Genomic DNA, 17,177 nt, shown 5'->3' with positions numbered 1-17,177 from the left:
CAACGATTGTGAAGTACATATACAAAATAGTCTTAAATGCAGAATTTTTAAATTCATATTTCTTCTATATAATATTTCTGGCGTCACAAATGGATCTGAGCAATTTAGGGCTAAAATGTTCAAAATCCAGCACCTCCAATTCAATTTCATCAGCAAATTATTCCTTCATTCACATGCAAACTAGTAAAGGTGTGTGCAAAACCGTAAAACATGTATGCATATAGGTAAGAATTCTGTACGTGCAAAGTTATGTTATATGTGCAGAGTTGTCTGGGTGTGCATGGGTGCACACATTTTTTTAGTGTAATTTAGGCACTTATGGTTTAAAACACAGCCCTTCTGATCTTCGCTTTTTAATCAATATGAGACTGGGGAATGTCTGTTCTGTTATTAGAGCAGCATGTTCCATCAGGTTTCCTCTTGAGGAAGGAATTCATTGTATGTCCTTGCTGCTCCATATGAAGGTCATGATGTGCCTTTCAAAGTAGTTCATCATACTGATGATTGCTCTCCCTTTGTGTTCTGATGTGCTAAGTTAAAACGTACTATAAAGTAAGACTAATATGGCTGCTGTTGCTGCTTCTTATGAGATAAAAATATGACTGACTAAGCAGCTAGTGTAGCACAGTAGTTTTACTATGTATTATATTTACGGATTCGCTTTGAAATGCATAGAGTCCTTCATTGATTTTAATGGGACTTTTGTGTGGTAAGAATAATTGGCAGTGATATTATAATTTATCCATCCCTTAAACAACACTCCATCGGTATGAATAACGCTAGAGTAAATAAATTATGTGGCTGAACTTTTTAGCTCAATGACTTTTTCAGCATTCTAAGTGTGTTCTCCTTTATTAGGGCAGAGGTTCCCAAAGTGTGGGGTGGACCCCCCTAGGAGGGCATCGAGGAATGTCGCTGGGGGGCATGGCAAGCCTGGGCTAGCCCCTACAGGGGTGGAGAGGGAGCGCCACTCAGTCCCTGCCCCAGCTGTGCTCTGGTCCTGCCCCCAGCCGCATCCCTGGCTCCTTGCATCATGCCTGGCTCTGTCACCAGCCCTGGCATAGCTCCATTCCCCACCCCCAGCCTCAGCCTCTGGCTGCAGACCTGCTCCCAGCCCCAGACCCACCCCCCAGTCGCGGCCCTGGCTCAGGGTAAGAGGGGGTGTGACCATTAAAAGCTTGGGGACTGCTGTATTAGGGAATGGGAAAGAGAGAAGATGGTTAGTCCCATCCACATAGCTCAGGGATTTTTAGTTTTATTTTTATTGAACCACATATTTTGAAACACATATTAATAGCGTTTGGAGCACATCTTGACAGAGATTGCCTGCTGGCATATCCCCTTTCATGTGCAATCACATGGACTTCTCCCATTTCCAACTGTGCAACATCTCTGTGGCACTGGCAGCAGTAATACTTATAAAACCCGATGAGCCAGTTTCTGATTTCTGTTACGTCAGATTTAGTCCACTGAAGTCCATGGGGTTACTCTCAATTTACACTAGAGTAACTGAAATCAGTATCTGGCCTGAATTTTAACTTCAGTGTGAAGCATTGTTTACCCTCTAAAAATAAAAGTTGCACTAAGAAACCTGGATGCTTGCACAAGCATATGGAAGCGAGGAGGAGGAGGTAGTGCCATGTGATCTGGCAGTTGTAAGGATCACCACCAAATGTTCCACATATCATTAGCAGTCCACTGTTCTCACTGCATGGGAGCCACTGCCTCAATGTTAATCACTTTATTGGACAAGTTGTAATCTTACTTGTTTCGATAGGGAAAACCTCTTTGAGCATATTTTATAATAATAATAAGCTAGCTTGCCTTTCTAAACCTAATTTTGACCCCATCCAGGCTTTGCCAATGTTGAAAGCTCTTTGGACAGACAGCATTTTTGTACAACACTGTCAGAAGGGAGGCTGTGTGGACTTCGTATTGCAAGAATTATTAGAGGCAGAGGTTTTGTTGTGTCTTGATCCCTCCAATGAGCCACTGTTCAACTGCTTACACCATCTCTGAGCAACCACAGTAGGTCTTTCCCCTTGACATACCCCTGGCATATCCTCTTTGACTAGCCATACGTTCAACTATAATTCTCCTCTTTCCCCCAATGTGCACACTCATGCATACGTATTTCCAAATTTGGAGTGACTTGATGGAGTTACATTCATTTTGCACAGCCAAATGATTTCCAGATTGGTGCAGTTTAGACCATCATGGCCCTACTTATGCTAATTTTCTGACCAATACACACTCAGTCTGCAACTTGGATCACTGGCCAATGTACCCCGATGGTTATAGTAAAACAATTGCAGGACAAAATGTGGAATGAGTTTAATTCTCATTTTTTTGCAAATCTTTCAAATCTAGGTTATATCTCTGGGCTTTCTGACACCTTTGGTATTGCTAAAATTGTCTTGCTAACTCATTTACATGAATTAATGCATAACTGCTCTCTTTCACTTCAGTTGCACACCACACATAAAAATTAGCTGTAGGTAATGCACTTGAAATCTGTAGTTAATATTCCAGAGAGTCTTTTATAAAAGTCAAGCTATGTTGAATCAAATATGATGTTGTCATTGGGAGGAGAGGAGAGGAGTTAGCTTTGTTGATAGGCTAGGTGGTCTTTAATAGTGAGATTTTTCTGCAGGCGTTCAGATGTGGGATGATAATGGATGCCTAATCACTAAAAGTACAAATCCTGACTGAAGTAATTCATCAGTACTTCTTTCCTTGCAGAGCTATTGTGTTCCAGTTTTCTTTCAAAATGTATATTTACTTGCCTTCATACTAACAATCTTCTGGGTTCTCTATATTTCTGTCCTGACAGGTGTCTGGATCTGGGTTTATGTATATACATGTGTTGCTTGTGTACATGCATTATAATCTATACAATATTTTAATAACAACTTGAGTGAGCTTCCTCTTTGCAAGGTAATAATCTTGTCCTGGGCTAAATAAACTTGGAGGCAGAAGTATTTATTAGCTAAGAACTTTATTAGCCTGGGATACATTTAGTACTCAGTTAACAGAGACCATCCTTAAGTAATTATTATTGTAATCTTACATTCTTGCTGTCCTCTCATTCCCGTGCCCTATAGCTGCTGGTGGGAAATTCCTGTGTATGTGTAGTATTTGTATACAGAATTGCAGATGCAGCATTTCTGTTGTGATTCTGACACATCCCATGTAGTTTGTAATTATTGCTAGGCCCAGAGTTTCCCCTCATATATAGCAAAGTGAGTTTGATTGTACTGTTGAATAGTTATTGCGGGAATGTAATAGGAGAGTAATGAGCATCTTGAGGGATGTTCATGGTGTAGGACGCATGCAGTGCTCTTTCTCCGAGTGATCTTGTTGATCTTCTGAAGCTTCCTAATGTTTTATAGTGAGGCTGATACCTGTATAGTTTACAATATGGTCTAGTCCTGTGTGTGCAATGGAATATTTGGTTTGACTTCTGATTGTTATGAAACTTGTTTCATAAGATCATTATATTGCTTTTTCCTTGATTTTAAGACCGACGTTCTGCAGTATGTCTCAGCCAAATAGATGAGCAGTGGTACTACAGGGTAATATGCACTTAGCAAGCACTGTACTTTGAGATCGTCTCATGTTAGTCCTGCCTTTGGGAACTGTTTGCAGGAAGGGTCATTGATGTGTACATTTCACAGGGTGTGATTGGGGCTTCGTCTGTGGGTATATCTATACTGCAGTTGGAGGTGTGATAGCAGCACATGGAGACATACCCAAGCTAGCTTTGATCTAGCTAGCGTGAGGACCAATAGCAGCGAAGTTGCAGCATCATGGGCTTCAGTGCAGGCTGTACAAGTCTGCCTAGGATCAAGGGTACTTACGTGGGCGACTAGCCCACACTGTAGTCTGTGCTGCTATGGCTTCACTGCTATTGGTACCCAAGCTACTAGATTAAAGGTTGCTCAGGTATGTCTACGCCTGCTGCATTCATGCCTCCAGTGTCTTATTCCTCTTTCTTGGTTGCTTATTTGGTTTTGACCTGCAGGGCTGATGGCTAGGGACGTAGGTTTAATCATGTCATGTGTTTTGTCTTTCCCCTCCAATTCAGTTTAAAGTATAGCCCTAGGTACCAGAGTCAAAAGCTTTCTTAAAGGCTTAGAAGAGGCAAGTCTTTCTCCTCCCCGCCCATCCTCCCCATTTCTGTTAGTAAGTGCCTTATTCATTCCTTCTCAGACAGACAGCACTTTGGCACCAAAATGTAACTGTTAATACTCCAGTCTTAGTTCGCACTGAGCAGGAGCTGCTATATCTCTTCCATTATCATTTTGTTTGGAATCTACTTATTATATATTCTCAGACATCATTCCCTCTGGTCATTGCTTCTAGGAAATTTACATTTATTTACCAACGAAACTTCAGTTACTCTCCCAGTTACAAGAAGACTCTATCCTGTGGGGCAGCTGTAATCTCTTTTTCAGGAATAGATGCACATGATGGGAAAAGTGGATAGAGAGAAGAACCTTTTCCTGATCACAGAGAATCCATGAAAATATTAATAAATCATCTGGTGAACTGCATGGTCCAGGTGGTCTAAAAAATTCACACTTTTCGCTGTATCCACTGTTAAAACATCTGCTGAAATACCAGTTCCCCTGCAATACCTGAAGGTCCAGGCCTTATTAAATGTATTATGAGTAAGTGTTGGCAATTATGCTAGATTAGCAGCAGTTTTCATAGAAGATTAGTATTGCATTAGATTAGGAAGAGACCTCAGGAGGTCATCTAGTCCAACCCCCTGCTCAAAGCAGGAGCAACACCAACTAAATCATCCCAGCCAGGGCTTTGTCAAGCCAGGCCTTAAAAACCTCTGAGGATGGAGATTCCACCAACTTCCTAGGTAACCCATTGCAGTGCTTCACTACCCCCCTAGTGAAATAGTTTTTCCTAATATCCAACCTAGACCTCCCCCACTGCAACTGAGATCATTGCTCCTTGTTCTGTCATCAGCCACCACTGAGAACAGCCTAGCTCCATCCTCTTTGGAACCCCCCTTCAGATAGTTGAAGGCTGCTATCAAATCCCCCCTCACTTTTCTCTTCTGCAGACTAAACAAGCCCAGTTCTCTCAGCCTTTCCCCATAAGTCATGTGCCCTAGCCCTCTAATAATTTCTGTTGCCCTCCACTGGACTCTCTCCAATTTTTCCACATCCTTTCTGTAGCGGGGAGCCCAAAACTGGACACAATACTCCAGATGTGGCTTCACCAGTGTCGAATAGAGGAGAATAATCACTTCCCTCAATCTACTGGCAGTGCTCCTACTAATGCAGCCTGTAGCGGGGTGGTCATCCCGCTCTGGCCCTGAAGGGGTTAAAAGCAGCCCTGGAAAGGGCTGTGGCAGGGAAAACCTAGGCTGATTGGGGGAAGCAGCCGCAGCTGGGGCAACACCCCAATCAGGCCACAGTTGGCCTTGTAAGAGGGCTGAGGGCCAGAGGCTCGAAGAGATGCGCGCTCTCTCTCTCGCTTCAGAGAGAGGAAGGACTTGGCTGCCTGGGAGCTGAGCAGGGCACCTGAGGTGGAGCAGTGCTGGGGAAGGGCAGAGGGAACTCCAGCCTGGCAAAACCCCAGGCTGCAGGTCTAGTTAAGGGCCCACAAAGGGTACTAGCAGGGTAACTGAAGTGGAGCAGTACTAGGGAAGGGCAGAGGGAGCTGGGGAGCTCCAGCCTAGCAAAGCCCCAGGCTGCAGGCCAAGCTAAGGGCACACAAAAGGGTACTAGGGCTGCAGAGGGGCAGCCCAGATTTAGGCAGAGGCAGCTGGTCCAACCCCCCCCTTGCCGATGATGAGTGGTTTATAGACTGCAGTCTGCCTCAGTGAGCGGGGGCTCGATGATGGCTGGCAGTAGCCATTGAAGCAAAGTGGGGATAGAGGGTTGGGGGTTCCCCTGGGTTGGAAGCCCCAGATTGTGGGTTACTGCTGGGGCAGAATCCTGACGTAAAAGGGCACCGGGATCCGGGAGGAACATGGGGGCCAGCGGCAGGCCAAACATCAGCCTGCAGAGGGTTGACTCATATCCAGCTTCTTGTCCACTGTAATCCCCAGGTCTTTTTCTGCAGAACTGCCACTTAGCCAGTCAGTCCCCAGCTTGTAGCGGTGCATGGGATTCTTCCGTCCTAAGTGCAGGACTCTGCACTTGTTGAACCTCATCAGATTTCTTTTAGCCCAATCCTCCAATTTGTCTAGGTCACTCTGGACCTTATCCCTACCTTCCAGTGTATCTACCTCTCCTCTCAGCTTAGTGTCATCTGCAAACTTGCTGAGGGTGCAATCCAACCCATCATCCAGATCATCTCAGTTTTGTACTGAGACTTCACAAAGACTTCTGAAAGGAGCCTTGTAAAATGGAGACCTGCCTGGGGAACACTATTGGAAGTAATATCTAACAGCTCGCAACATACTTTATTTCCATTTCGTTTAACAAAAACTTAGACATGGGGCCTGATCCATTACTTACTGAAGTCAATGGAAAGACTCCCAATGATGACTTCAGTGAGCATCAGATCTGGCTCCGGATGTACTGAACTCTTTTACACTTAACTTAAAGTGAACATTAAAAGAGGTGATGAGCTGAAAATGTGGAGGAGTTGTGGAGCTTCTGAAGGTATGCATAGGTAACCCACACCTGCTTGGTGTGGCACTGTGTCCTGCCCTCCCCGCTCCCCAAGTGGCAGCTAGACCAGCTAGAGATTTATGTGTTTGCTAGGGTACATCTATACTACCCGCTGGATTGGTGGGTAGTGTTCGATGTATCGGGGATCGATTTATCATGTCTCATCTAGACACGATAAATCGATCCCTGAATTGATGCCTATACTCCACATCCGCAGGAGGAGTAAGCGAAGTCGACAGGGGAGCCGCAGCAGTCGACTCGCCACCGTGAGGACAGCCAGGTAAATCGAATTAAGATACTTTGACTTCAGCTACGTGAATAGTGTAGCTGAAGTTGCATATCTTAGTTCAACCCACCCCCTGCTAGTGTAGCCCAGGCCTTACAGCCTTGGCTAAGAGACATGTGTCTTTTGGCTCATGCAGTAAAGGCTCCAGAGGTCCCAGATTTGATCCCGGCTGACAACAACTGGGGTCGGCATTACACATGTACCAGAACCTTACTTTGAATGCAAATATAGCATTAAGGGCTACAGTACTTGTATTGGGGCTAACACAGGTCATGCTGGCCCTCATCAACCCACAGAAACTATCATTCCTTCACACAACAAATGTTCACTTTTGCAAAAGCGGAAATCCATCCCTTCACCAAATGTCAAGGTTTGCATTTGAGGTACAGATGAAAATAGTTTGTTTTACTCCTGGGGGAATTCTGTGGTACTGCGCACCCGCAGAAAATGCCGCCTCCCCCCACCCCCCCACAGAATTTCATTGCTTCCCTGCAGAAAATGACAGGGAAGCAAAGGGAAGCCATGCAAGAGGGGAGGGAAGGGGGGCATGGGTATTGCCCCCCCCAAACAGAGGTGAGGGGGCACACGGAGTTACATTCCACTGCTCCCACCCCAATTTAAGCAAGGGCAGAGCTGCCCAGCTGAAGGAGGCTGGGTCTTGGCTCTGCTGACTCTGAAGCTGAACGCCACCTCCTGGGTCCTAGTGCCAGTCGTGCTCCCCTTCTGTGTGCTAGGAGCCTTCCTGTTTCCTGTGCAACAGTAAGTGCCTGCCGTGAGGCTGAGTAACGGGGGTGGGGGAATGAGGGAAGGAGGTGGGGGGGTGGGGAGAAGAGGCAGTAGGGAAGGAAGGGGGGTGGACTAGGGGAGGGGGAAGGGAAGGTGGGAGAGCGGGGAGGGAAAGTTTGTGTCCATTTATTCTTTTGCGTAGACACTGTCCAGTTTGGCCAATGTACATGGCAGAGGGGCATTGCGGGCACATGATGGCATATATCACATTGGTAGATGTGCAGGTGAATGAGCCCCTGATGGCATGGCTGATGTGATTAGGCCCTATGATGGTGTCCCTTGAATAGATATGTGGACAGAGTTGGCAACGGGCTTTGTTGCAAGGGTAGGTTCCTGGGTTAGTGTTTTTGTTGTGTGGTGTGTGGTTGCTGGTGAGTATGTGCTTCAGGTTGGGGGGCTGTCTGTAAGTGAGGACTGGCCTGTCTCCCAAGGTCTGTGAGAGTGAGGGATCGTCCTTCAGGATAGGTTGTAGATCCTTGATGATGCTCTGGAGAGGTTTTAGTTGGGACTGAAGGTGATGGCTAGTGGCATTCCGTTACTTTATTTGTTGGGCCTGTCATGTAGTAGGCGACTTCTGGGTACTCTTCTGGCTCTGTCAATCTGTTTTTTTCACTTCAGCAGGTGGGTATTGTAGTTTTAAGAGAGCTTGATAGAGATCTTGTAGGTGTTTGTCTCTGTCTGAGGGACTGGAGCAAATGTGGTTGTATCTTAGAGCTTGGCTGTAGACAATGGATGGTGTGATGTGGTCTGGATGAAAGCTGGAGGCAGTCAGTAGGTTTCCGGTATAGTGTGATGATTATGTGACCATCGCTTATTAGCACCGTAGTGTCCCGGAAGTGGATCTCTTGTGTGGACTGGTCCAGGCTGAGGTTGATGGTGGGATGGAAACTGTTGAAATCCTGGTGGAATTCCTTAAGGGCTTCTTTTCCATGGGTCCAGACGATGAAGGTGTTATCAATGTAGCGCAAGTAGAGTAGGGGCGTTAAGGGACGAGAGCTGAGGAGGCATTGTTCCAAGTCAGCCATAAAAATGTTGGCATACTGTGGGGCCATGTGGGTACCCATAGCAGTGCCGCTGACTTGAAGGTATACGTTGTCCCCAAATGTGTGACTCTCATAGATTACCTGGCCCACAGGATTCGTTCGAGTTGAAATTTATAAATACCTTGGGCTTCAGTCTCAGATTTTGATTATCTCAGGTTCCCATTACTACTTCATTATCTGGACACACCCTCAAGTTACCATCTAAGTAACACATCCTAGAAAATATAAGAACATAAGAATGGCCGTACCGGGTCGGACCAAAGGTCCATCCAGCCCACTATCCTGTCTGCCGACCGTGTCCAATGCCAGGTGCTCCAGAGGGAGTGAACCTAACAGGTAATGATCAAGTGATCTCTCTCCTGCCGTCCATCACCACCCTCTGACAAACAGAGGCTAGGGACACCATTCCTTACCCATCCTGGCTAATAGCCATTAATGGATTTAACCTCCATGAATGTATCTAGTTCTCTTTTAAACCCTGTTATAGTCCTAGCCTTCACAACCTCCTCAGGTAAGGCGTTCCACAAGTTGACTGTGCGCTGTGTGAAGAAGAACTTCAGAGTATCAATTTATATGTTGGGTTACAAGTACTTGAGTAATAGTTTGGTAGCAACTTCAATGATTTCAAAACTAGCTGCAGATGTTTTTCAAATTTTTGGTGCATTTCAGGGGTCTTTATTTAATTAGTTTTAATCTACCTGAAAGTGCTTTGGCAAAGTGCTGGGATTTTGTGGTGTTAACATAATCAATAGCTCTTTTCTATTCACACTGGGTTCCATCTGTTTCAGAGTGTCATGAAAGTATCTTGCATTCTCCTATTAAGCCTTGCCAATTATTTTCTCTTCAGATTGACTGTTTATGTAAAAAAGTTAATCTGTCAATGAAAAAGTGCACCCTTTTGGCCTGCATTCATAAAGGTTAAATAGAGTTGCAGTTGATATTATGTTAAATGATTGGGCTATTTTGTAGAATGTACATCTTTATACTCAATGGACTATGGCCCTAACATAGCCAGTTACTTAAGCAAGTGCATAACTTCAACCCTGTGAACAATTACATTGATTTCTCTGAGGTTTATACCAGCTGAGGATCTGGCCCAATAACATAGTTCAGGACCATCCCTTGCCTTTGTGGAATAACTACAGTGGATCACAATGCAGTTTTTAAACTTGCTGCCTATAGAGTAAATTATCCCCTTCCTCAGCAGATGAAAAGGATGCCAGGTGCAGATCCATTGTGCAGTGGGTGAGGATAAGTTTTGGGAGGCTGCCCAGGGGTGCAAATTGTGAAGCCCTATTCCTTGGGGACTCCTTATGCAGCATCACACACAGGCATATGGGGATGGGAAAAGTGTGGGGCCAGGAGATTCAGCGCATTGTGGATCCTCAGATCCTTGCTTCTGGAAAGTGCATGGGGAGGGTAGCACATTGAGGATACAGAAGACTATTTCAGCTGTTGGGCTAAAGCATCTCCATGGAGCCATGCCACATCCTGGCAGGGAGACTCCCTCCTCACCCCATCTGCCCAGTCCAGATACTCATGCCAGTTGCTGCGGATTTGACTTATCATGCCCTCTCATACCAGTGCATTTTAGAAACTGTGGGTCATTATGGAAGCTTTTATCAGCCATAAATAGGCAACATTTTAAGTTTTGACCTTCAGTAGGTTTGACATAGCATCTCCCCAGGAGGCTCAGAGGAGAGATCTATGACATGAACGCATATAGCTAAAAATCCTTAAGACTTCAAACAGAAAAGGAGACTCACTGAAAGAGCACCATCAGCAAATCTGGGATTGTATTACTGAGAGCGGCATTACAGAGATCCAGGGAGACGCAAGACTTGAGACCATGAAAATTCTTGTATGGGTGAAGCATGGCAAATATTCTCAAATATGCTGTTTACAGAGAAAACAACATAACGTTTCCAGTGCTTGAGGGAAATCTGCTCTGAATGCTTGGTGTGAGAGGTCAGTTTTAGCTAAAGCTACTGGAGTTTGCATAGGGCTCTCTCAGGAAATTGAGCTGAGCTATAGTTAGTAAAGCACTTAGAATACTAGTCATTGCTTGAAGTACATGCAGGGTTCCCAGGGGAGAGATTGCTTAACAGAATCAAAAGGTCTTCCTTTGCAGCCACAGGGTACAAGCAACTCCCATGGAAATCAGTGGGAGGATCAGGCCCTCAAGGAGAAGTTAGCTGGGATTCTAGTTCAGGCAGCAGCAGAGACATTTTCAGCTTATAAGGGGAGGCATCAGCTGTGATACAGTGAAACCCCACTATAACGCGACCTTTGGGGTCCAAAATATCCCATCGCGCTAAATGCGGGGTCGCGGTATAACGGGGTTTCAAATCAGTCAGATGGTTCCTAAAGTGGTGCATTGAGGTGCACCGCCTAGCGCCCCTGGTGCCTAGTGCCCAGCAGGGGAGAGGAGCTGTGGCCCCCCGCCTGCCGGGGACAGAGAATTCCGGGGCTGCGGGCGCCGGTGCTCTCTGTGCCTGGCAGGTGCAGGGCCGCGGCTTCCCTCCTACTACAAGAGGAGCCGCAGCTCCCCGCCTGCCGGGGACAGAGAACTTCGGGGCTGCGGTGCTGGGTGCCTCTGTCCCCGCAGGTGTGCGGGCTTCCCTCCCCTCTCCTCAAGAGGAGCCGCAGCTCCCCGCCTGCCGGGGACAGAGAACTTCGGGGCTGCGGGCACCGGTGCTCTCTGTCCTGGCAGGTGCGGGGCCACAGCTTCCCTCCCGCTTCAAAAGAGCACCGGCGCCAGCAGCCTCGAAATTCTCTGTCCCCAGCAGGTGCGGGGCTGCAGCTTCTCTCCCCTGCCATGGTGTTGGGGACCATTGGTACAGTATCATACTGTATTATACTGTACCTTAAAGGGGAGCCAACCTGCGATCGCGTTATATGCGATTTCGCATTATGGCGGGGTTTTACTGTACTTAACCGGCTGCCAAAGTGGAGTGGAAGAGAGAGTGGTGTCCAGGCCAGTGCAAAGAAGGGAGAATAAGAAACAGCGCAGTTTGCTCTCCTTCTTGAAAGATAGCAGCCACCAGGAAGTTGTAGCCACCTGTTATATTGGAAACTCTTGGGGTTGGTGGGGAGGGGAGGGCTGTCTTCTTGTTTGTACAGCACCGGGCACAAAGGGAGGCTGATCCGTGACTGGGGCACCCAGGTGCTACAGCAATACAAATAAACAATAATTAAAATTAGTAATAAAGGCTACAATCCCACAGGTGCTTAAGCTAATCTTTTTCTTCTTTTGAATGTTAATATCTTCTGGTTTTTACTACAAATTCATCCGTTTCTACAGCCCTTGTTAAATATTAAAGTTTCCCTTTAAACAACCCCGAATAATGCAACACCTGGGTATAGCCTACCCAATCTCATGTGCTACCTCTGTAGACAATTGCATTATCCTCCTTTAAAAATCTCTCCTTAAAACCCACCGAAGGCATGTTGCCTACAAAACACTTGAGAATGGCTAGGCAGCTGAGGGAGGGGAGGCAGGTGATTGCAGCTTATTTTGCTGTTCACATCTATCTCATGGTTACCTCGGGCTTCTCCCTTCTGATTCTTGTCTACTTATTGTCTTGTTTTATAGCTGGATTGTAAGATCTTGGGGGCAGGGACCAACTTTTTGTTACAAGTGCATACAGTGCCAAGCAGAATGGGCCCTAATCTCTGCTTGGTGCCTCAAGCAGTACAAATAATAATTAAAATGTCCTCCTCAGGAGGCAGGAAAACCAATAGCCTCTATTTCTGCCGAAGTGCTGCTCCCAAGTTCAACCAGACCCGAGTAACAAAAACAAAAGTGAATAATAGCCATGAGGTAGTTATACAATAACTTCTTCCTGTGCCCCATCTTGCAAACTGCTGCTCAAAACTCACTCCCTCGGTCTTGTGTTCCACTCTAGAAAGCCACTCCTGGGCTATCTACTCCTCCCCTCCTTAAAGATGAGAATTTACAAAACTTGCTCTATGATATGGCTCTCACTATTTTTTGTTTTATCCCTCATCCCTCCTTTCCCTAGCCCCTTTCTTTGTGTGTTATCTTAATTACATTGGAAGGCCTTTGTGGAAGGGAATGTGTCTTTTATTAATCTCTGTAGTGTAAAGGAATGTGCAAAGCTATGGTGCTACATTGATCAATCTTGCACAATTCTACTTGATCGGAATGAGTCATTCTGAGGTTTTGTTTTTGATGAGGGATAATTATTTTTGGGAGTGGGTGAGTAAGATATCTGATTTTTCTCATTAATATCACTCCACTCAACCTGGCAAAGGATAGGCAGGTTGATTTTGTTCCTGGACTAGTTCATTTTCATGACAGCTTTGCTCTAGGCTTCTACAAATGCTTATTAATGACTGTGAACTCAGTCACAGGAGGGGCTGAAGAGGAGAAACTTGCTGGATTATTTTCTTCCGACAGATCCCTCCCCTCTCCTTCCATCAACGGGTGGGATTTGTTTCTTCTCCTCTGTGGAAACCTCACATGTCCATTATCGTCTGCATGTATCCATTTAAGTACATGGAATTAAACTAGCATAAAATTGATGTGAGAGAAGAATCAGGCCCAATTACTGTATGCAGTTGAAACTGCAGAGGGAGTTTAGGGAAGCAGAATGTAACTGTCCAGAGCAGGGGAGCTGGAACAATTTTTATAGAGAGGTGAAGGCTGAAACCATGTATTTGGGTTGTTATTGCACCTTCAAGCCAGAGGGTGCGGTAGCACCCCTAGTTCCAGCACCTATGGTCCAGAGTAGAATTGGTAACATCATCACAGTTGCACAGTTTTTAATTTGTTGTCTGTGCTTATTTTAGCACCTAGTAGCCCTAGTCATGGACCAGAACCCTCTTGTGCTAGGCACTGTGCAAACAGAGAACAAAAAAACAGTCCCTGCCCCCAAGCGCTTATAATCTAAGTGTCATACAGTAGACAAGAGATGGATACAGGCAGACGGGGGAGCACAAGGAGACAATATTAGTCAGCATGACAAACAGTGGTCTCAGCACACCAGCAACCTAACTGTTATCAGGCTTTTTTTGTTACCAACATGGCAAAGGAGAATTTTGAGGGTGGATTTGAAGGTGAATAATGATATTGCTTTGCAGATGTTTACAAGGAGCTCCTCCCAAGCGTGAGGGGCAGCATGGGAGAAGGCACGAAGATACTTGTTTCAGAATTTTACAAGTGGTCAGTGGAGGCTGGCATCATGGGTCTATCGGAGGCAGGAGTTGACATTTTGGTAATGAATGAGAGATGATAGGTAGGATGGGGGATAGACAATAAAAGGCCCTTAAAATGAAGACAAGTATGTTATGATGGGATACAAAGGAAGGGGTGACATGGGCTAGGGATATCATCTTTGCAGCATCATCCTGAATAGATATGAGTGGGACAAGATTGCATTTGTTGAGGCCAGATAAAAGGATGTTTCCGTAACAGAGACATTAGATGATGAGGACTTGGACAAGAGTTCTAGCTGTGTGGATGGCCAGAAAAGGCCATATTTTAGAGATGTTTTGTAGAAAGAATCTGCAAGATTTAGACATAACTTGGATGCAGACCTAGAGAGAGATCCGAGTTGAAAATAACACCCAGGTTGTGAGCCTGAGTGACAGGCAGGATGGTGTCCGTAGTGGTTGAGATAAGAGGTGTGAGAAGGGCTTGAAGGGGAAGATTGAGCTCTGCTTTACCCGTGTTGAGCTTGAGCTGACAAGAAGCTATCAGAGAGACAGGCTGAGATGTTCTTTTGGACAGAAGAAGGCAGGTCTGGAAATCTGTGGGTCATCAGCACAGAGATTGTAGCTGAATTTGTGTATGTAGCTGAAATTATGCAGAGATAAGATGTAAAGGGAGAAGAGAAGGGGACCAAGACAAAGCCCTGTGGAACATGCACAGTAAGATGAGGGGGGGAATGAGGAGGATTACAGAGGTAGGAGAAGAACCAGGAAACTAAAAGAGTAATGGATGCCAAGGAAGGACGATATATATATATAGGAAGAAGAATATGGTCAGTGGTATTGAAGGCAGCTGACAGGTCAAGGAGGATGAGGGGGGTTCTGCTTTTGAGCTTAGCTAGGAAGAGGTCATTAGAGACTTTGGGAAAAGCAGTTTCAGTGGAGTGGAAGAGGTGAAAGCTGGATTGGAGAGAGTCTAGAATAGAACTGGAGAAGAGGAACTCCAGATAGTGAATATAAACAGCACATTCAATGAATTTTGAGAGGAAAGGGGAGATATAGCAGTAGGTGAAGAAGCATATGGGGTAAAGGGTGGCGTTTTTTTAAATAGAAGAGACTAAAGCATGTTTGTATTGTGAGGGGAAAGAGCCAAAGAAGCATGAGAGGTTAAGGAAAAGAATCATGGGGGAATGAGAGTACGTATGAGGGAGATCGGGATGGTGGTCACTGGGGCAAATGGAGAGATTAAAGGAGGACAGCAGACGAGACACTTCTGCTTCTGTGACAGGATAAGGAGGAGAGAGTTGTAGGAGGGCCAGGGTAAGGGAAGACAAACTGGTCAATTTTCTCTTGGAAGAAATCACCGAGATCCTGTGCAGAGAGAGAATTGGAGGCAGGAGGAGGGGAAGGCTTGAATCAAGGGTGGTGAAAAGGCAGCTGGGATTGTGGGCATGGGATTCAGTTAAATTGGAGAAGTACAGTTGTTTTGCAAAAACAATGGCAAGGATGAGCGTGGGACACTGTGAGGAGAGGAAGACAGAGAGCCAGGAGTCAAAATCAGAGCGGAAGGCTGATGAGGAGGAGCTGGGCAGATGGTAGAGATGGACATGGAGTGGGGAGAGGAGAGAAGAGTCAGATACAGTGCTGTTCGAAAGAGGGAGAAAGCGGAGGAACAGAAGATAAGCCCAACACCCCGTCATGGTCTCATCCAGGGCAGAGAGTGGAGAAGGAAAGGACTCCATAAAAGAGTGCAGCTGCAAAGGCAGTCTCAGCCGAAGGGATTCAAGTTTCTGTGAGAGCCGGGAGCTGGAGGGAGTGAGCTATGAGGACATCATGGATTGTTGTGATGTTTTTGGGTATCGAGTGTGAGTTCCAGAGACAGCAAGAGAAGGAAAAGAAGTGGGGAATGGGTGTGAGGTTAGGAATGGTGCCATAAGACGACTGGAGATGGTGGCAAGGATGGGTGTAGGAGGAGGAGAGGGTGGGGATAGAGGGAGAGACAGGAATAGGGCAAATGTCACCAGACTTTAGGAGAAGGAGACTGAGAAGGGTGTGGATGTGGGACCTGGATTTCTGCTGCTGGGAGAATAGGGCATGGAGAGGGGAAGAGGAACAGGTAGAGTTGATTGGAACTGTGGAGGGTTGAGGGTAACAAGGATATTTGTTTTAGCACCTTGTTCTCTATCTGGGATTGAATAGATGCATTTTCAGATAGCAAAATGCTAAGATACACTAGGAAAGACAATACATTTGCAGTGGAGAGAGTGGATAGTTGGCATTATTAAAACAAAATATACTGTGTTGTTGCTTATGAGTTTTAGCCAGCACTGTGCTTCTTAGAGCTACATGTGTAAGACACGCTTGTCTTGTGGAACTTCAGTCTTCGGAGGTGCAGGGTTTCATGGAATAGTTTCACCAGTTGTTAGGGTGCCATGATAAAGAAAACCCAAGTACTATTTCGTGATAAACACTGTTCTAATTATCTTAATCGCTCAGTTGTCAAACCTGCACTGTACAGTTTTAAGTGGCTTCGAAAACAAACTGCATAACTTTTAGTGGATTGGTAAGTAAACATCATTGGGACTAACCAGTTTCTTGAACTTGGCGAGGAAGCACATATTTGGGCTAGAGGGTATCGTACTGGGGAAAAAATGAGGTTCTGTAGCAAAGTGAGGATGGGTCAGTTAGGGACTCTTAGACTGAGCTGGTTGTCCTTTGAATATTACTATATGACCCAAAGAACAGCAGCAGAGTGAAGACATCTGTTTATTCATAACTATACCATAGATAGGTGCTCTGGTACCACAATATGGATTCAGGATTTAAAAACAAGATTAGATTATTAGAATAAATCTATTAATTAATCTTTTTAATTATTTGACCAGCTCTAATAATAAAAATAACATTAGGTGCTGGGCCATTATGTCAGTTGCTGCATTGCTGTTACCAACAACGCAGGAATTGAAATAATGGACTGGCTTCTAATCTGGTTGTGGTGTTTTTGATGTTGCCATTTCTGACATCAGTGTCCCATTCTGAAAGTGTCACCCTTGTGCTAATCAGTAGCAGAAATCCAGGGCCTTGCAGGTCAGCTTTGCGGTGGAGAAGAAATCAGCGACATGGAATCTGGTTATATACTAAACTTAACTTACTTTACTTACACATGTACACCTTCCCTGAAATTATATAGTCAAACTGTGTGCCAGTCAATCCCCTCTTCCAGGAATTTTAGCACAACACCAA

At 45.5% G+C, this 17,177-nt stretch overlaps 1 protein-coding gene across 22 annotated transcripts in view; it reads left to right on the top strand.

Annotated features, from left to right (window-relative positions):
* The window catches only part of TSPAN11 (tetraspanin 11), a 203,203-nt gene that overhangs the window by 44,055 nt on the left and 141,971 nt on the right, over positions 1–17,177 (top strand). The window lies entirely within an intron of this gene.

This window comes from Mauremys reevesii, linkage group 1, assembly GCF_016161935.1.
Source record: "Mauremys reevesii isolate NIE-2019 linkage group 1, ASM1616193v1, whole genome shotgun sequence".
Lineage (NCBI taxonomy): Eukaryota > Metazoa > Chordata > Testudines > Geoemydidae > Mauremys > Mauremys reevesii.
This window is presented reverse-complemented; position numbering and strand designations above follow the sequence as displayed.